Here is an 18042-nt window from a genome sequence, read left to right on the forward strand (position 1 = left end):
CTGTATTTTCCTTGGCAATTTAATATTGTTCCTATTTTGCATGAGCAAAATAATACATTCATTTTTGCACTAGGAAAATGATCCACTTTCCTGACTGCAGACACTTCCTGGGCCACATTTAAATCCAAAGCAAAAGGCTTCTGCAACGAAACCTAAAATAACAATATATCTTTATAATACTTCTGGTAATATCAGAAAATCTCACTTTGCAAACAAAAATGACGTTCTGGGTCCAAATGACCTATTTGCAGCCTTCTAAAGTAATAAGTTGCTAATAAAAGACAACAGTTTTCTATACTTTCAGTCGCAGTTCCCAAGTTATTCAATCCTGATACACAAGAGAAATGACGCTGCTTGCTGGGATGCCTGGACAAGGGAATTACTCAATAGGGATGGGGTGGTCTTCAATAAAGTGCAACCATTACCCGACAAGAAGGTGAAACAGCACCAGCGCTAAGCAGAGATAAGGAGGCGATCTGACTTGGGCAATGCCATGCTGAGGCACTTTCCTGGCAGGCTGAGAGCTTGGATTTCCAGGATCTGTCACAAGCCGATCAACAGGGAAATTGTTAAGATTCCTACTGGTGATAAATCTGTTTAATACTGGCTTGCTATTTCTAAAAACCCCTTGAGTGCCTTTGAAGCTGCAGTTGTCCTCCCGACAAAGTTTATTTCCCTCTCTCCTGTGTGTGAACGGGTACTGGTGGAGACCTCATATAGGTGTCAGATACCAGGCTGGATCCTGTGCATTTGGTGGGTAACTCTGGTCACCAAGAGAATTTGAAATACCAAAGATTTAAGTTGCCATCTAAAATAATGAAGTTTGGAGAGCTGTGAGACCCTCAGGAAGAAAACCTGATGAATGTGTCTGCCTACACATCTGTTGACAGCCCAAAAAGACAGATTCAAGGGAAGTGTGAACTATCATCAGCTGAAATTAGGACTGGGGACTCATGACAACAATATACCTAGCCCCATTGTTGCAGTAACATCCAGCTCATGCATTTATCCATACCCAGGGGAAGCAGTGGCACCTAGGAGCCCTTTGCACCCCACTGATTTGCATTGCTATGCATGGTGGACTCCTACACTTCTCTCCCCATCCAGCCCTTCCCAAGCTGCTGCTGGGATGTACCCACTGCTCAGGGGATGAGGATTGCAAGTGGGAGGCAAGGAAAGCCTTCTTTTGCAGCTCCACTTTCTGGCCACCAGGGGTCAGAGCAGTGGTAACTCATTGCCCACTGGGGACTTCCAGCTGGGTTCAGGGAGGAAGGTGCAGACAGTGCCTAAGAAGAGGGGTAGCAGGACAGCACTGACGGGGGTTTGGAAGAGGTTATTTGCAACCCCTTCCACGCTCCAATCTGTAAAAGGGCAAAGGAGAGAGCAAAGGTAGAGGAGAATCCCGAGTGGCTGGGGAAGGACTAGGCGATCCATCCCACCCCACATTCAAGGCTCTGTTCTCCATGGGCAGAAAAAGCAAGAGAGGCTGAAAAAGATAAAGAAGAGATGGATGTAGCTGAAGGATGAAGCTCTCTGGGGTCCCGCATTACTGTATCCAGCCACTGAGGTTGAATGCTGCAGTTCACTCTCCTGAACAGGAGCAGATCCAGGCCTGGCAGAAGCCACCATAACCCCCTTAAGGGAGTGGCTCTGCTTGTGCCTTGGGCTGACTGTAGCCCTAAGGTGTTAACAACTGCTGGAGATGGATTGAAAGCTAAACCCCAATTCCAATTGTACCCTCGGAGTTTAGCAGGGGAGAGGAAGGGAGCAGAAGGATTCCCACCATCAGAAGACAGTTATGGGAGCTTGATGAAATATAATAAGATCAAGGGCAGGATGACACAATGTGCAGGTTCGTGACAGCAGGGGACTGGACCCCATGACACAAGAGACCCCTTGCAACTTCGTCTCTCATGTTCCTATACTGCAGGAACATCTTAAAAGTACAAAGAGAATGTATTTCATGGACATCAAAGCACATATCTATTAACACTTGACCTGTAAAGGCATGTGTATACATACATACATACAGACACACACCAAGCCTAATTAAGAAACATCTGAAAAATTTCTAACCCAACCCACATTGCTGACAGCTCTTTCCAAATAACTTGGCTCAGAAATGGAGACTCTGCTTTCACAGCTCAGTCCCAGCGACGGTTAAATCCACGTCCCTTTGGGGAATGACGTGTCCCATGGTGTTGGCCAACGGAAGAGTTACTCAACAGGAGTCAACCGCCAGTGGGGGTGCGTTCCTCAATCCAGACAACTGTTATCCCACAAGTGGGCAAAGCGGCATTTCTGCAAGACAGAGATAAGGGGCAGATCTAACGCAGACAGTGCTCTGCTGAGACACGTGCCCAGGCTGTCATTTGTAAATTAAAGAGAAATTCTCCCCTTCTTTTCAACAACATCGATCTGGAGAAATCTCTCTCCCTAGATGAAGGGGTCCAAACTGGAGCTGACAATGCTTTCTGATTGGCAAAGGCATTAGATGCCCAACTGCTGTAAACTGGGTGTAAAGGTCCTTGTGCCACTACATGAAGCAGACAGCTACAGTTTAAACCAAACACGTCTAAGTCTAAACTGAAGCTAGCAATGCTTTTCTGTTTAGCCTGTTTAGGCACAACCCTGAAGCACCGTGGTCAGGGTACTCGCCCTCGGTAGAGACAGTTCCAGGCTTTGATCTCACATCTATGAATATGCTGTACCTTTAACAGTCATGGCGTAAGGTGCATAAACACATTGGTGGTGACCCCAAGAGCTCCAACCTTCTCATGCATTTCAGTCCTATTTGGGGAAACCCCTCTGGCTGGCAGGGCAGATTTGCACGCCAGCTATTCTACACTCTTGCAGTGAACCACTGAAACCAGGGGTACAATTTAGAGCAGGGGCTGGGGGTCCTGCAACCCGCCTCTTCCCTGCCCTGGAACCAGAACATACCCTGTCCCTGGGCTCCTGCCACTGCCACCAGAACCTCAGGTTGGTTTGGCAACAGGGTAGTTGTGTGCCCTTGTAAAAGAAACCCAAAACTTTCCTGCTTGAAAGCCCTGGGAGCGCAGAGATGGCTACGGGCAGCATCCCAGTCCCAGCATTTCATAGATCTTGGAAGCTTTAACTTTCAGAAGTGATTACACCAACGCTGGATGAGCTCCGTGCCAAGCTTCTTTTGTTTATGGCTAGGCCCATGTCGGGTTTTACAAGCACACGTCCCAGGAAGCATCATACCCTTGAAAACTTCTGTTCCCTTCCAACTCCAGTTCGTACAGTGCAAAGTAAAAACAGGCTTCCTGCCTGGGACACGGATGCATCCAACTCTCCAGCTGCAGCAAATGACTTGGGCACAGTTTTAAAGAGCCCCAGTGAAGGGGACTGAAGCACTGATGGGGCCACTAGTGGCTCAGCCTCCCTGTAGTCCCCATCACAGCAGCTCTCTCAGCAGGACAGGAGCTTTGGGTGTTTATACATGTGCTCCAGGAGCTCCAAGAGCCACTCTAATTAAAGCACCTGGAGTCTTGTGTATCAGCATTTCTGCGCTTAAAAATGACAGCAGGGGTAAATTTGTTAAATTAACTTTAGATAAAACGCCCCTGCAGCCATTTTTAAGCGCAGGGATGCTGATACATGAGACGCCGGAGGGTGCTGGAGCGCAGTAACTACCATGCTCCAGCTGACTTGATTAATTCAGTCTGCTTCAATGCACTGTTATTACAGTGTGTTGGATCAGCCTCACTGCTCGTGTATAGGTGCCCACGAAGGGGGTCTGATTGCTGTGCAGCGAGGAAGCTGAGAGGGGTGACAAAGGGGACAGACTGAGACAGGATTGCGGGGACACAAGGACTTTGTGACTACTGCTGCTTAAAGTTGCAGTGACACAGGGCAACAAACAATGATGGACTGGATTGAAGCTATATAGGACAGTCATTCAGCCTCACTACAGAAGTCTGTTTGCTGCCAAGCCTGTTTGCTCTCTGTGGGCTGTACCATGTATCTGTTTAGGAAATAATGCAGATGCATAGCACCCCATGCTTCTCCCACCCTGGGTCTGCCCCCCAGCGTGCCTTGCTCCTGAGCTGCATGCAGCACCTCCAGCTACAGGAGCATAGGCCTGGAAGAGGCCTCCTGGGACATCAAATCTAGACCCTTGCATCCGCCAGCAAACATTTATCTGAGGAATCCCCAGCATTGCTGCTTTACACCCCACACACAGCCACAAGGCCATGCAACTCTGGGATCCAGCTCCCTACAGCATCTCTGCTAATGTGCTTCAATCCTGCCACAACACTACCTCAACCCGCCACTATTCCAGTTCAGGGTTTCCTACCCCGCAGCTCTGCTAATGCACCACAGTGCTGACCTCCAGGTCCCGGCAGTTCCTGCCCTGACCTGCCCTATACACAGACCGCAGAGACAGACATTGCAAGGGACTTCCCATTGCACACACTTGCTACACTACATAGACTGGGCCATGATCTGGAAATAAGGAGCCACTGGTATCCAGCAGAAGGGGAGAGGGCTTCTGTTCTCATTTGAAGCCTGTTTTTCCCATTATGCCTGGGATGAATGTTGGATCAAAAGAGGGAGTCAATGGGGAAAGATCATTCTGACCATTTCTTTTAACCTTTTTTCCCCACTCATTCTCAGTGAAGTAAAGCCAGACCCCACGGTGCTGTTGGGTTACTCACACTGGCCAAGTTCCCAGGCAGAAGACACTTATTGCTCTGGTGATCTAGAGAAGGCCAAGAGGTCATGGAGCAGCTAACAGGGAGAGAAGTCAGGTTAAATTAATAGACCATTCTTACTTTTGGGACCAGAGCCATAAGGACAGCAGGATCCTCCATCAGACAGGCTTTTTCAAGGTCTTAGCATCTTGGCTGTAGTTCTGGCTTTAAAGCCTGTTAGTGACTTTCCCAGATCCCATATCCAGCCTCCCCAAACACAATGGTAATCCTTGAAAGTTTGGCCCAGCCACTTTTATTTCCATAAGCAGGGCTGCTATTTAGATAATTCCTAGAGAGGAGAAACTCCATACTCCTGTGCTCCCCAATGCCCATGCACACACACACAATTTTTCTAAGAGCTTATAAATCTTTAAGAAGTCCTAGCAGCTGCGGTTTGACTGACTTAGAAAACTGGGATTCAGATCCAAGGATGTTACAGTTGTTTCAATCTTTCCTGTAACTTAGAATAATCCACAAAAACCACTCAACCAAATTCTAGTGATATTCCACTAAAAGGGGAAGCGTTTGCCCTGTACCCATTTGATGGCATGATACGACTAAGCAACTTGTCAGTGGTTTCCTTTCCCTCTCTTTTGAAAAGGGAAGGACATTTTTTTTAAGGTTAACTTATTAGTCAATTGTTTTAGGGGGCCAGATAATCTGCATCTTAAAAAAGACTGGCACTAGAAATGGCAGGTCAAGGAGCAAGGTTTTTTAATCAATTCAAAAGAGAACAGAAAATATAGCATCTATATTTAATGAGGGAGAAAGTAATCCAGGCAACTCCAAGCCTGGTAGTCTGACCTCAACGATAGGCATGGTTTTAGAGCAAATTTTGACATGAAGAATAATTAAGGATGTGGGGATAAATGGAAAATGGGACAAAATCCGTGAGGGCTTAGGCAAAGGTAGATCACAGCAGTCTAGCTTGGGACTGTTCTTTGGTACAAATGGTTTTCTAGACAAAGGACGTGAGGTTGAGCTTATTCAGATGGATGTCAGAAAAGTTCCTTATGGGAAATTACTGGAGAAGGTGTGAGGGAATGGGGAATCTCTGAGGTGTGTAAGGAACTAACTACTGGGGAGAGACCAACCAATTGTGCTGAAAGGGGAAATATTGGGCTGGAAGGAGGTTATTAGTGAAGCTCCTCAAAGAGTGGTCTTGGGGCTGATTTTATTTTAAATTTTAATGAATGATTTGGACACAAAAAAGCAAGAGTCAAGTTCCACAGGGATTCCTGGAAAGCCCACAAGTTATGAAGTCACTAAGGAAAGTTTTGAAACCACAGAGGAAAGAAGAGTGGGTGCATGGTGAAGGATGGGGAGCTGCATTGTATAAAGAGCATGAACTGTAAGCACTGTGCTGCAGTCTGGGGCTCAGCATCGAGCTGAAATACTGAAGTGGACCCAAATCTTGGAGAGTCCAGTGTCTGATCTCAGACAGGATCCCTATTGCTTAGGGCAGGCTGGGGATGCCCACAGAAACTACTGGACTACAGGCAAAAAGAGGAGCATCACTGTTCTTTCCCTGATGTCACCTGCATCACTCCTATCACTCCTCCAGACCATCAGCCTCTCCCTGCCCCGTAGGCCAGAGCAAGTCCACGTGCTCCAAGCAGAGGGATAAGGGTGGACAATTCGTCACTGCCCCAAGACAGGGTCATTTAGTGGCAGTGACAAATGACATCATATTCACCACCAGCATGGGGCTGTGTCTATGCAGTAATGCCCAGGTCTCTCTGCCAGTCAAACAAACAAACTTGAGGGCATTCGGGCTTCTAATATCCAGATGCCTCAGTTTCCCCATTGGTAAAATGAGTATGACTACCAGTCTCACACAACAGTTGTGCAGACAGATGAATGCCTCATGGTATTCAGAGCTAAGAACCAAGAGTTTCACCCCAAGAAGCTGGCAGTTGGAGGACTGCCGGACATGGCAATGTACAGAGGGATGTACATGTGCTCATACAAACAGTCTCCAGAGGGTTAATCCTTGCAGAAGCATTTTGTCTCCATGTTGTTGCCTCGCACACACTCCCCTTATCCTTTATTTCCTGTTGTGTCTGTGCAGGACCTAAAAAGAGAAAAAATAATAGCTCTGCCTGGAAGCCAGAAATGACGGCCTTGGGCGTTAATTACGGCCTATGATATTCCCGGAGGCGCAAAGTCTGAAAGGTGTCCGGAACGAAACCTTTGTATTGTAGAAAGACACCAATTTTACAGCAACTATTGAGTCATCCGTAATGGCACAGCCTCTCACTTAGAAAGAAAGACAAATAATAATAATAAAAAAAAGTGCATCCAGACTTTGCCTCTTTCCTTGGACTCTGAACTCAAATGTGGTTCGGGCCGCAAGCAAAGCGAGCTTCCTGCTCTGTGCCTGGCAGAAACAGTGACACCCGACAGTGACTGGAGGTGGCACAGGGCCAAAGCTGTGGTGTGTGGAGCCCGCGAGAGGAGCAGGAACACAACCGTTCCCGAAGAAGACCCCACATCTTGAGAAACAAAGCAGCATGTTTCATCCCTAGTCCTGCAAGTGCTTTGCAAAGGGGAATGAGTGAGCAATGGGGAAACTGAGGCACAAGGCTTAACAGCCAGGCGTGAATACAGATTGGGCGGCTTAAAGGAGGAGGGTAGGCAGAATGGAGAAACCTGAGTCTGAAGTTACAGTCCTGGAAACCCCCATTCAGCTGCTGTCTAATAGTGGAGATATCTAAGCTTTGTAAGGAGCTCTTTGTTTTGCTCAGGTTCACAGAATATCCCCTCTCTGCAGATGCCCCAAATGGCCCCAAAACCTGGAGATCTAGAGACGAGGCTTTTTTTTTCTGCCCACACTGCATGAAGGGCTTGACCTCATGGGCACTCTCAGAGCCAGTCAAACACATGCCGAGAGGGTTGGGGCCCACCACAAAATGCAGCAGCAGTCACCACTTCTTCTGAAAACACAGCAAAAGGTGGTGGAGGCACTGGCTTCTCCCGGCGTCCTGCTGGCTAGAGCCCTTATCTGGTTAAGCTGGAGACCCAGGTTCAACTCCTTCCTCTACCTCAGGGCAATTAAAACCCATTGCCCCCACCTCCCAGGATCTCCATCATACTGGCGTAAGGTGGCTTCCTGCTCGCCATACTGTCTGTTTTGGATCCCATTCTGAAGCAACCATGAATCATACAAAATTCTTTAGGTAATCTGATCTCCTTTATCAAACTAAAATTGTTGGAAAAATTCTTCTTTGCAAGCTTTCAGGTACAAACATCCTTTTTCAGGCAGGCAGAAGAAGGGTATTGGTACCCAAAAGCTTGCAATGAAGAATTTTTCCAACTATATGAGTTGGTTTAATAAAAGAGATCAGATTTACCCAATGAACCTTGACTGCCTATGTCCTTAGACCAAACGGCTACAGCCGATATCCATGAATCATACAAAACATCTTGGTTCCTCATTCACGGTTCTGGATTCCACGCCAGGAGCCTAACAATTAGTCACACGTCCCTTACAGGAACCCTAAACGACTTGCTCAAAATCATGGCGCCACTAGTTTCTTCAGATTCTTCTGCTTTTAACTCCTGCTTCCTGACAGCTCCGAAATGAAGCAATGAGTGGCTGGGTAACTTCCTGATAAAATCCACCAGTGATTGCAAGCTTGGACGGTCAGCCACATGGCTCCGCAATTTTGACACTCTCATGCCCCAGCGAGCCCCTCTGCCACCTGATGCGTGCCACCCCGAGCCCAGGGATGACCACCTAAGCCTACTGCCAGCTGAAAGCTGCTCTACCCCAGCTCAAATTGCTGCAGTCCTGGGCGCACGTGAAGACGTGGGAGCCTGGGAGCAGCTGACTCTGGCACTACTGAGCCAGAGTTTATTGAGCTGCATTAATAGCTCGTATAGGTGCACCCAGCGAGTCCAGAAGACCCCAAAGGCAAAGATGCAGTCACAGCTGGGGAGACTGGCCCACTTTCAATTACAGAGGAAGAAGAAACTGGGGTAGAAAACCTCTATGTCATCACAGATGGGTAATAGCAGGTCAGACTTCTCTCAGGATTATGCTGGAGGCTGCCTGCAGACTTGGCCATACTCCAATCCTTGGAAGCATACTGGTTGCTTGTACATGCTATGGGGGTTTACTTCAGTTTAATTCTCCCTAAATTGAATCGGGGGGGGGGTTTAAAACCCTCCTGCTTCAATTTAAACCCTCTGTGGCATGTATACAAGGGTGGGGCCCGATCCTTTGCCTCTGCGGGGTAGGGGAGCTTCCCTCTACAGTGGCGATGTGCCCCCTAAGCAGCACCTTCCCGGGTGGTCCCGGGGGGCACTGCACTGCAGCCGCAGAGGGAAGCACCAGCCCCCCGCTCCCCAGCTGCGGAGGGAAGCACCGGGCCCCTGCGCAGCTCAGCCAGGCAGGCAGGCTCCAGGGAGAGGGAAAAAAAATTATCAGGCTCGCCGCTTTTTTTTTTTTTCCTCCAGTGGAGCTTGCCTGCACAGCCCCTGAGCTGCACGGGGCCCAGCGCTTCCCTCTGCAGCTACTAAGGTAGCGAACTAAAACCCCTCAGACATGTTTTATTTTGCTACGTCCCAACATCATTTAATGGGCAATACACCGCCAACACTGTAAACAGCAGTGCCATTAATGCACAACAAGCAGCCGACAGTGTAAATAGCAATGCCACTAAAGCAGTGCAAAAGGGCGTTTAAGCCGCTTTAAAGGCCAATTTTGTGGTGTGCACAAAGGCCCCATGTCACGACAAGGGCTAGTGACCAGATTCTCTGCAGCTGTACCGAGTGAGCGATGGAGAAACCTTCAGCACATCTGGAGAAAGAAAATCACTCTGGTTTTTACTCTGAAATGAAACTTTAGGTCCTGTTACACGAGACAACAACCTTTTGAGAACCCATCCTGCTGGACAATCCCATCAGATTCTTGTTATTAACCCATTTTAGCTCCCTATTTAAAAACTCTTTAACACGTGCCAGCAATGTGAATGAAACATGTCTACTGAATAATAACTTTGAGAGATCCAGTGTGACCACAAGCTTGCTTTGATAAATATAAATATTCTCTGCAAACATTTTGCAAACTCAGACACAACCACTGTTTGCTGGTGCTGAGAAAAAGCAAGTGAAACCAAGAGGGAAGAGGAACTGAAACAAAGTGGGTTTTACTGGGCATTTCCTTTATGGTCCCCCCCCCCCCGAGGCTCACTATCCTCACCTGGAAAACACCTTCTATCCCAATAGGAAGGTGAAACGTCACCAATGGACAGGGGTTCATGTGTGACACTCAAGCTGGACGCCTCTCCTACTATACCTGTTTTCTGACCCAGATGCTCACTTTTCCAAACACTGGGATTTTCTGCTCTCCAGGTAAGGGAATGAGACACAAACAGACGTCTACAGACTCACTTTAAGCCCTCAACCCTTTGTGCACAGACCTATAGGGAGCTCTGGAGCCGAGTACAGTTTGGAAAGACCTCTTAAGTGTAGTTCATGGCCCAGGTTTCTCCCTCACAGCTGGGGCTCATCACCCAGATATACGAGTGCTGATGAAAGACTGTATGTTTTGTTTAACTTTAAACCATAACTGTTTAGCCCTTGCTGTCAGCTGGCTCAGTGTAATTATTGTAGCAGTATGACAGAGGTTCTTGAGAAGTGAGTCAAACACTGCAGCTGGATTTTATCTAGGGAGGAATCATTTTAAGACCAACCAGAACATCTGTACTTGCACAAGTTCTGGTAAAAGCAATAAATTCCCAGAACATAAGCTGACTACTACCGTCATTAAAATTGAACCTCATCCTCCACAGACAACCTTGTTACTGTAGTGGGGAGAGAGATCACTGGTACTGAGAGGACACCCAAATAGATGGCATCATGGTTCCATGGGCGGTGGCAATGTTGGTACGTGTGCAGATCCCTCACTAGATGGGCGTAGGATCAAACCATTCACCAAGGCATTCAATGCCTACTGCACTTCATGAGTATGATAGTGTAGGATAATCACTAGGCTACAAAGAGAGCTGTGAGTTGACTTTGTGCTCTTAAATGTCCTCCCCACAGCTGGGAAAAGGACCCAGTGCAGTAGCATCCTAATTTCCCCTCTCTCAGCATAAGCACAAAACTTCAGCATCCAAGTAACACTTCATGATAAAGCAAAGTCTGGACAAGACATTCCAGAACACCAGCTTTCTAGTTGGCCCCCATTCCAATCATAGACTAAGTCAGATCCAAAGCTCCCCCTCCCTGCCCCACCTCCAATTTTAGGTGAGTTCATATCAATGTGCAACGAGGCTTCATTCCACCTCTGATATTCACAACAGAGTCAGCTCTACGTTCTCCTTGAATAGCGTTGGCATTCCAGAAATGCCAGTGTTGTAATGGCTGGTGGATCTTCCCAGCCCTTCCTTGCAATACTTTCCCTCTGTTGTGTTTCCCCAAACTGAAGTTGGATCAATCCATGCCACAGGGGATAAGTACACTGGGTCACCAGAGCCCAGAGGCAAGTCTTGTGGACCTGTACCACCTCCTCCCAGTTTGGATGACATTAGTGAGATGGTGGGTGCTGTGCTGTGCCTGCATGGGAGGTGTGCTGGGAGGGGAAGTCATACTGACCTGCTGCAGCACTGAGCAGCAAGACGTGGCATATGCCAGGGAGACAACACTGGGAGAAAGGGCCTGCCAGTCTTTTGTGGTCACAGACAACTTCTCTGCAGTCAGCATCACATATTCCATCCGCCGGTGAATGAGCCGGCAGCATGTATTTTTTCCTACTTGTCCCTGAAAGGCTGCCCTTTGCTCTGCAAGCCAAGTGTTGTTAAAGGAAGGCTGGGTCTGCATGTCTGTCCCCTGAGGCATATGGAGAAGCACCGGCTGGCTTTGGAGACTTTTCCAGGTCTCCAATTCTTTGCAAGGGAAAGAGAACAACCCCCCATTAACTAACTATCCCTGACCTGCAACCCTGCAATGAATCCCGGCAGCAAAGCAGAGATGTGGAGCCAAAGTAGACCAGGTAGAAACAGAAGCGCCTCTCACTGGCCTCAATACGAATTGTTTCCATTTACTCCTGGGCACTGCCTGAACCATAGTTACCAGGTAAGCCTGCATGGAGCCTTCCAAAGGTCTGAAATACTACTCTAGGACACTGCATATTATAATAATACTTTCCCAACGGAGCAGGAGCTCACTGAGCTGAAATGCTACAGACGAGACACAGCACTGCAAAGAGCTGAACACAACCAACACTATGAAACCCAAAGATACAGGAAGCTCATCAGAACTTGGGTTTCATCCAATCTGTGGTTGCATGAGTCACCTGCACACAGAAAGGCACAGCTAAGGCTCAGATCAGTGCACACAAAGTTAAGAGGAAAGGCAACTGGATCACACAGAATATGAATCTGGATCTGAACCTGCGTTTTGTTGCAGGCCCTATATCTGTGATGGGCGATGCATATCCTTCTAGGCCAGTGGCTATCAATCAGGATGCTGCGAGATCCTCGTAAGGGTGCCACACAACATTAGCAGCCTCAGCTATGCAACCACTTACACATGCTTCACAAGATAAACTCAAGAGATTTCAAATATGAATCCAGAGGTTCAAAATCAATTCGACCTGTTGCGCTCTTTCTGAGTTCTTTGCAACAGCAGAATTGCTCTGATGTTTTTCCATTGTCAAAAAATGAATGAAAGCTAAGAGCTGGCATTTTCTGAGGGGGTCCCTTGAGTCTAAAAAGTTTAAGTATGACTGCTGCAGGCAAGCGCTTCCCAAACCACTTGTCTGACTTCAGTAATTCATTCCCCTCTCTGCCTTGCGACTGGGATACCCGAGGGTGCAAGTCTCGGTGACAGTCCACCTCCTTCGACTGTGATATTCTTTGAGAACCTGCCTCTCAAGCAAAGCAGAGGTGTGGAGCCAAGGGTGAGACTGCCTAACAATAGTGAAAACCTTTTGCCCACACACAAAATACAAGTGGTTGAAGACGCCCCTCAGTTGTGGGGTTTAAACACTTTAGAGATCGTTCACAAGATTTCCGATGCCGGAGGTTTCCCCCTACGTATCCTGTATCTCTCCGAAACGGCTTTCTAATAAACAGGGGTGCTGGTCACGACGTTTAGAGGCAAACTCCTGCAAGGGTCTGTTCAGGGTTTGGATCTGGAGGTTTGATGCAGAGCCTGCAGGAAGGGAGAAGTCATTTGCAGCATGCTATTTCTCTTTGTAAAGCCCTGTTTGGTTGGGGCCTGAGGAGCCAGCAGGTCTCCAGCTTCTGCTGCAGAAAACAGAGGAAATAGAGCAGCTCCTCAGCCAACCAGGTCCTGACCTAGATCACCCTTGAATAACATCTTTCTTCTTCATCTCTCCTCTGCCTTTCCTCCAGATGCATTTCTCTCCCTCCACCACTGGCTGTTTTCTTTTCTGAGCTAACGAACGAGACGGACCTGCGTGTTTGTGGTCTGACAAAGTACGGAACAGGCGGGGGACTGTTCGGGGCACCAGCCTTGGCACAGCCCCTCTGCCAGGCACACACCCCAGACACAACACCTAGCTTCAGCCATCCTCTGGGGAGCCTGGCAGCTGGCACGGCTGTCCCAGGAGGCCCTGCCAGAAGCACGGACACGAGGAAAAACAATGACCCAATTAGTCCGTCCTTCTCCGGCATGGTGGGGAGCGGAGGGGGGAGAAGTGCGAGTCCTTAAGGCAGGGCACGGCAGGAGTGACTACATCAGCCTGCAGGAAGGAAGGAGCCTATTGGTGTGGCTTTGTCAGATGTTTTGACATGAGCTTGGCTTTCAAATTTCTCTCTGAGCAAACAGAAGTACTGCCCAGGCAGACACAGCACAGGCTTCCCATACACCCCTTTAGCAAGACACCAGCCCTGGCCCTGCCGTCCTAACCCACCTTCTTCTTTATTCTAGTCCTGTGTTCCCCTCCTTACTTCACCGCAGCTCTGACCTGTCGCACCCGTGCTGTCCCCAACCGTGTTCCCCTTTTCCCTCCCAGGCAGTGCAGCCCAGAAATGCCTGTCACAAGTAGCAGGAAGATTGGGAAGGAGAGAGGACATGGTCCTGGGAGTGCAGTGGAGAGAGTGGGGGGTCAGGATAGAGTGAAAGGGGAGGAGAAATGTTCTCTGCAAAGGGAAGTCCCCTCTCCTTGCATCTTTGATGCCCTGCACGACTCAGAAATTAAAGGATATTTTAACACCTCCTGCTCATTTATTACATTTATTAAAAGGAGGCTCCCTGGGAAAGCTCGGCTGGAGTTTCTGTGAAGCAAGCAGCCTCGCAGCTAGTATCTGCAAGGTTCAGGGTGCCACTAGCCAGGGACCATGCAGCTGCCTGCACCTGGAGGAGTGTGCTTCTCTTTCACAGGTATGCAGGTTGTAGCCGTACTGGTCTAGAGGAAAAGGCAATCAGGACTCGTAGTAGAGATCATATCTTTTATTAGACCAACAGGATTTTTGCAAAGATCTTAAAAAACTTAAAGAATTTTTTTTGCAAAAATCTTGTTGCTCTAATAAAAGATATGATTTCTACTACAAGTCCTGATTGCCTTCTCTTTCCCAGAGCATTCACCACCACACAGAGCAGGGGGAGTCTGGGCATATACCACAAGAGACCTGAAGGAGATCCAAGCTGCTTGGGCATTGCTCTTGGGGCAGAGGCAGCAAAAGGCTGATGAGGAGAACAGCAAGACTTCAGCACAGGAAGCCAGGAGAAGCCAAGAGCCCCTTCAGCATATTGCACTCGGGTACCCTGGATTACCACAAGCATGAGAGAGGCACCAATCCCATTCCCCACAGTCATTCAAACAGAGCTGAAACCAGTCCCTTGATGGGTAAGCTGCACCACTTCCCATCAGCCCTCATTGAAACCGAACCATACGGGTTAATTAGGTGGCACATGCCACTGCAGCCTCCTTGCTGCAGATCGGGGCAGGGAGGGCACAGGGGACTTGTCTAATCCTCACTCTGCTGTTCATCCCAGCAGGAGAGCATGAGCGAGCGATGGAGGATCAGAATCATGCTGAGCTCTGCCCTTACACAACGGCCTTTTGAGAAACAGCAACCAAGCGCGAACTGAGGACTAGCATGAGCTCCAGACTGAGGCCCTGCCAGCCCTGGCCCTAGAACAGCACTGGCACATTTTTTGGACACAAACCCCCGTCTAAAAAGAATAAGGAGCCAGCATCCTCGTCTGTTGGAACATCCTGTTTGCGTGCTCCTCTCCCCACCCTTCCAGCACACGTCTCCCCAGCTACACCCCTCACAGCCCCATGCCCTATCCCTCTTCCCACCTACAGCAAGTCAGACTTGAAGTAACTACAGTATGAAACCAGAGGGAATCTAGCCCTCTCTTCAGCTTTTTAAGAGACACCTTTAGGGCTTGCCTGAAGACTTTCAGGGATAGTTAACAATGCTCAGCACCTGTGAAGATCGGGCTGTGGTTCATGCTCCACAGTGATCTGGAAAATGAAGACATGCTTCTCATTCATGGCTATGCTAAGTAGCATCAGGGACCTTATTCAGTGTTTGTAAGTCCAGCAGACAGAAAAAACCTGCTTCCTTCCCCCACCCCGGACCTGCAAAGTATTAACACATCGGTTCTCCTAATATTGAGTGGATAAAAAAGGGAGTTGGAATTGAAAGCTCTATAGCAGGGGTGGGCAAAATGCGGCCCGCAGGCCAGATGTGACTCTCCAAGCCATTCTATGCGGCCCGTGGGGCCCCTAAAAAATTTAGAAAATTAGTATTTACCTGCCCCTGGCTGCCTGTCGTGCAGTCCTCGATGGCTTGTCAAGACTCAGTAAGTGGCCCTCCGCCTGAAATAATTGCCCGCCCCTGCTCTATCGGCTTTATTATTGCCACCAAGACTGGGCACTACTCCTCCCATAAAGCCAGTCTGCCCAGCTGTAAAAAAAAAGGCTAGGGATGCTGATCCTTTCCCAGCAACAGAAGAATAAAACCTCCATATAAATGCAAAGCATTTTCCTCTCTCAATTCCCCTCCAAATGTTTTCAATTAAAAATGAAGCAATGCCGTGGGCTTTTGTTAATTGCTACAAACCATCTACTGAACTGCAGCCGTCACTCCAGAGCCTGGTAGTGAGGAAGGCCCCTGCCCACATGCCAAAGTTATACTGTTTTAACTGCAGGGATAGAGTTACATGAGGAGAAGCCCCCAGAGTGGGTGCAGTTATGCCATTATAAAGGTTCTTTATACTAGCAGTTATAAGGAAGGGGAGGTGTGTTGGTATAAGGTATAGTTACGCTGGAGAATCTGCCACCACAATTGGGGTTGTCCTGGTAGAACAATCTAAGTAAAAACACCACACCCCTAAATGACATACTAATACTGGTACAAAGCCCAAGTCAGACAGACCTGAATCGTCACCAGACAGAAACTTCAGTAATGCTTCAGCCAGAAGCTCATATGTTACTGATTTAAAATCTTTTGGTTTGGCTGAAATAAAATCGGGAATTAGACCAACCGAGTGACTTGGGCTGGGATGAACGGAGTCCAACAGCTTATGGAAGTTTGAGGGACTAGATCAGGAGTATTTTCCACCAGTAAGCAACCCATTCCCCAGCCTGTTTGAAACAGCCAAGTGAAATGAAAACCCCCTCTTGGTACTGAAACCCTCTGAATGGGCTAAACAGAAATGAGATTTCAGCAATGTTGCCAGTGCAAATTAAGAAAAAAAATGCTTGGGGTGTTAGATGCGGCTCAGAAAAACCATCAATGTGCAAAATGGGGCTTCCCCTAGGGTGGTTTATGCCTAGGCTAGTTGCACATCACATTGATCATCGACACAGTGGAGTTAAAATACTGCAACACAATCCTATCCCCCTTATAGACAGGGCCAAATATATATATGCACAGTACTTAAACACCTGTGATAGCAGTTATCAGCCCGTGTACTTCCTGAGGCCCATGTACTTCTCTTATGTCTACTTCTCTTCTGTCTCTGTCTTCACCTTCCTGTCGCAATAGAAAGGCAGTCCCTGACCGCACAGTGTGGTCTAAATAATTGCACTAGTTACAAACACTGGATGATTTCTTCTTTTTCTTTAGAAGACCCTCAAGAACCAAAATGAAGCTGCCACAGACGCTCAGGCTGTTTTTCAAGGCAGGTTTCTGTAAGCCGTAGGATTTCAGCAAGCTCCTTTCAACCACTTCTATCCTGGGCCACCATGGAAGCCACATCTCCAGACCTTCCTCACCATGGGTTTTTAGAAGAGGTACCAAGGGATCCAATTTCATGAGCGGCAGCAGTCCCCCAATTCAAGGATGATCTCTATCACGGCTCATTGATGGGTTTAAGGGACTAAAGAGTCCTTCCTTAAGCCACAGATCCATCTGCAGAAGTTACAGGTCTTTCCACAGGGAAGAACAGGCCGTAGGCAGGGATTTCTTTCCTCTTCTTTTTCCTTCCTCTGCTCTCTCTTCTGTTTCAAGGGCAGAACACTTTACCTTGAAGTGGGCTGCCACTTGGTTGAGGTTGTGGCACCGCTGGAGTCAGTTAGCAGCCAGTTCCTCCCAGCTCTTGACATGGGTGTCCATTTTCTTGAGATACAGGCATCCTCAGACTTACGACACAATTGATTCCTGAAAACCACATCTTAAGTTGAAACGTTGTAACTCAGAACCAATTTTCTCATAAGAAAAAATGTTATACATGAGGGATTAGTTCCTGAACCAAGGCCCGATACCCTATTTTCACCAAAAATACCCCAGAATTTTGTACTTGATCAATTATAGATAAGTAATATAGCTACATTAATGTATTTATATTGTAAATGGCAATCATACTGATTTGGAAGAACTTCTTTGAGGTGACTTTGCTGGACTTTGTAAGGCTCTTGGTTGGACTTTTTGAAGGGCTCTTGATTGGAGTCTTCTCAGGAGTCTCGGCTGCAGGTTCTTCTGGAGTCTCGTCTGCTTTCTTAAAGAAAGTGTCCATGGAAGTTTGGACAGATGTTCTCCAGGGAGATGGGTGATGCAGTGAACTTGTTCACTGGCATGGCATTGCAGCGGATCAAGTGTTGTAAAGTTGAAACTGATGTCATAAAGTTGAAACGGTGTCAGTTTATAAATGTTGTAAATGCAAAACGTTGTAACTCAAAATGTTGTAAGTCAAGGACTGCCTGTATACCTTCAATGTGTTCCTGTAGCATTTCCTCTGGCTGTTGCGAGATCTCCGGCTGCAGCTAAACTGGGAGTAAAGCACTTGTTTTGGGAGTCAAGAGTTGGGCATCCACACACAATGTCCAGTTCAGCAAAGCTAGCGCTTAAGGATCACTGACTCAGTGCTGGCGATTCAAGGGATCTGATTT

At 47.9% G+C, this 18042-nt stretch overlaps 1 protein-coding gene across 1 annotated transcript in view; it reads right to left on the minus strand.

The window, feature by feature from the left end:
* Positions 1–18042, minus strand: part of CHST13 (carbohydrate sulfotransferase 13) — a 54552-nt gene that overhangs the window by 11413 nt on the left and 25097 nt on the right. The window lies entirely within an intron of this gene.

This window comes from Alligator mississippiensis, chromosome 12, assembly GCF_030867095.1.
Source record: "Alligator mississippiensis isolate rAllMis1 chromosome 12, rAllMis1, whole genome shotgun sequence".
Lineage (NCBI taxonomy): Eukaryota > Metazoa > Chordata > Crocodylia > Alligatoridae > Alligator > Alligator mississippiensis.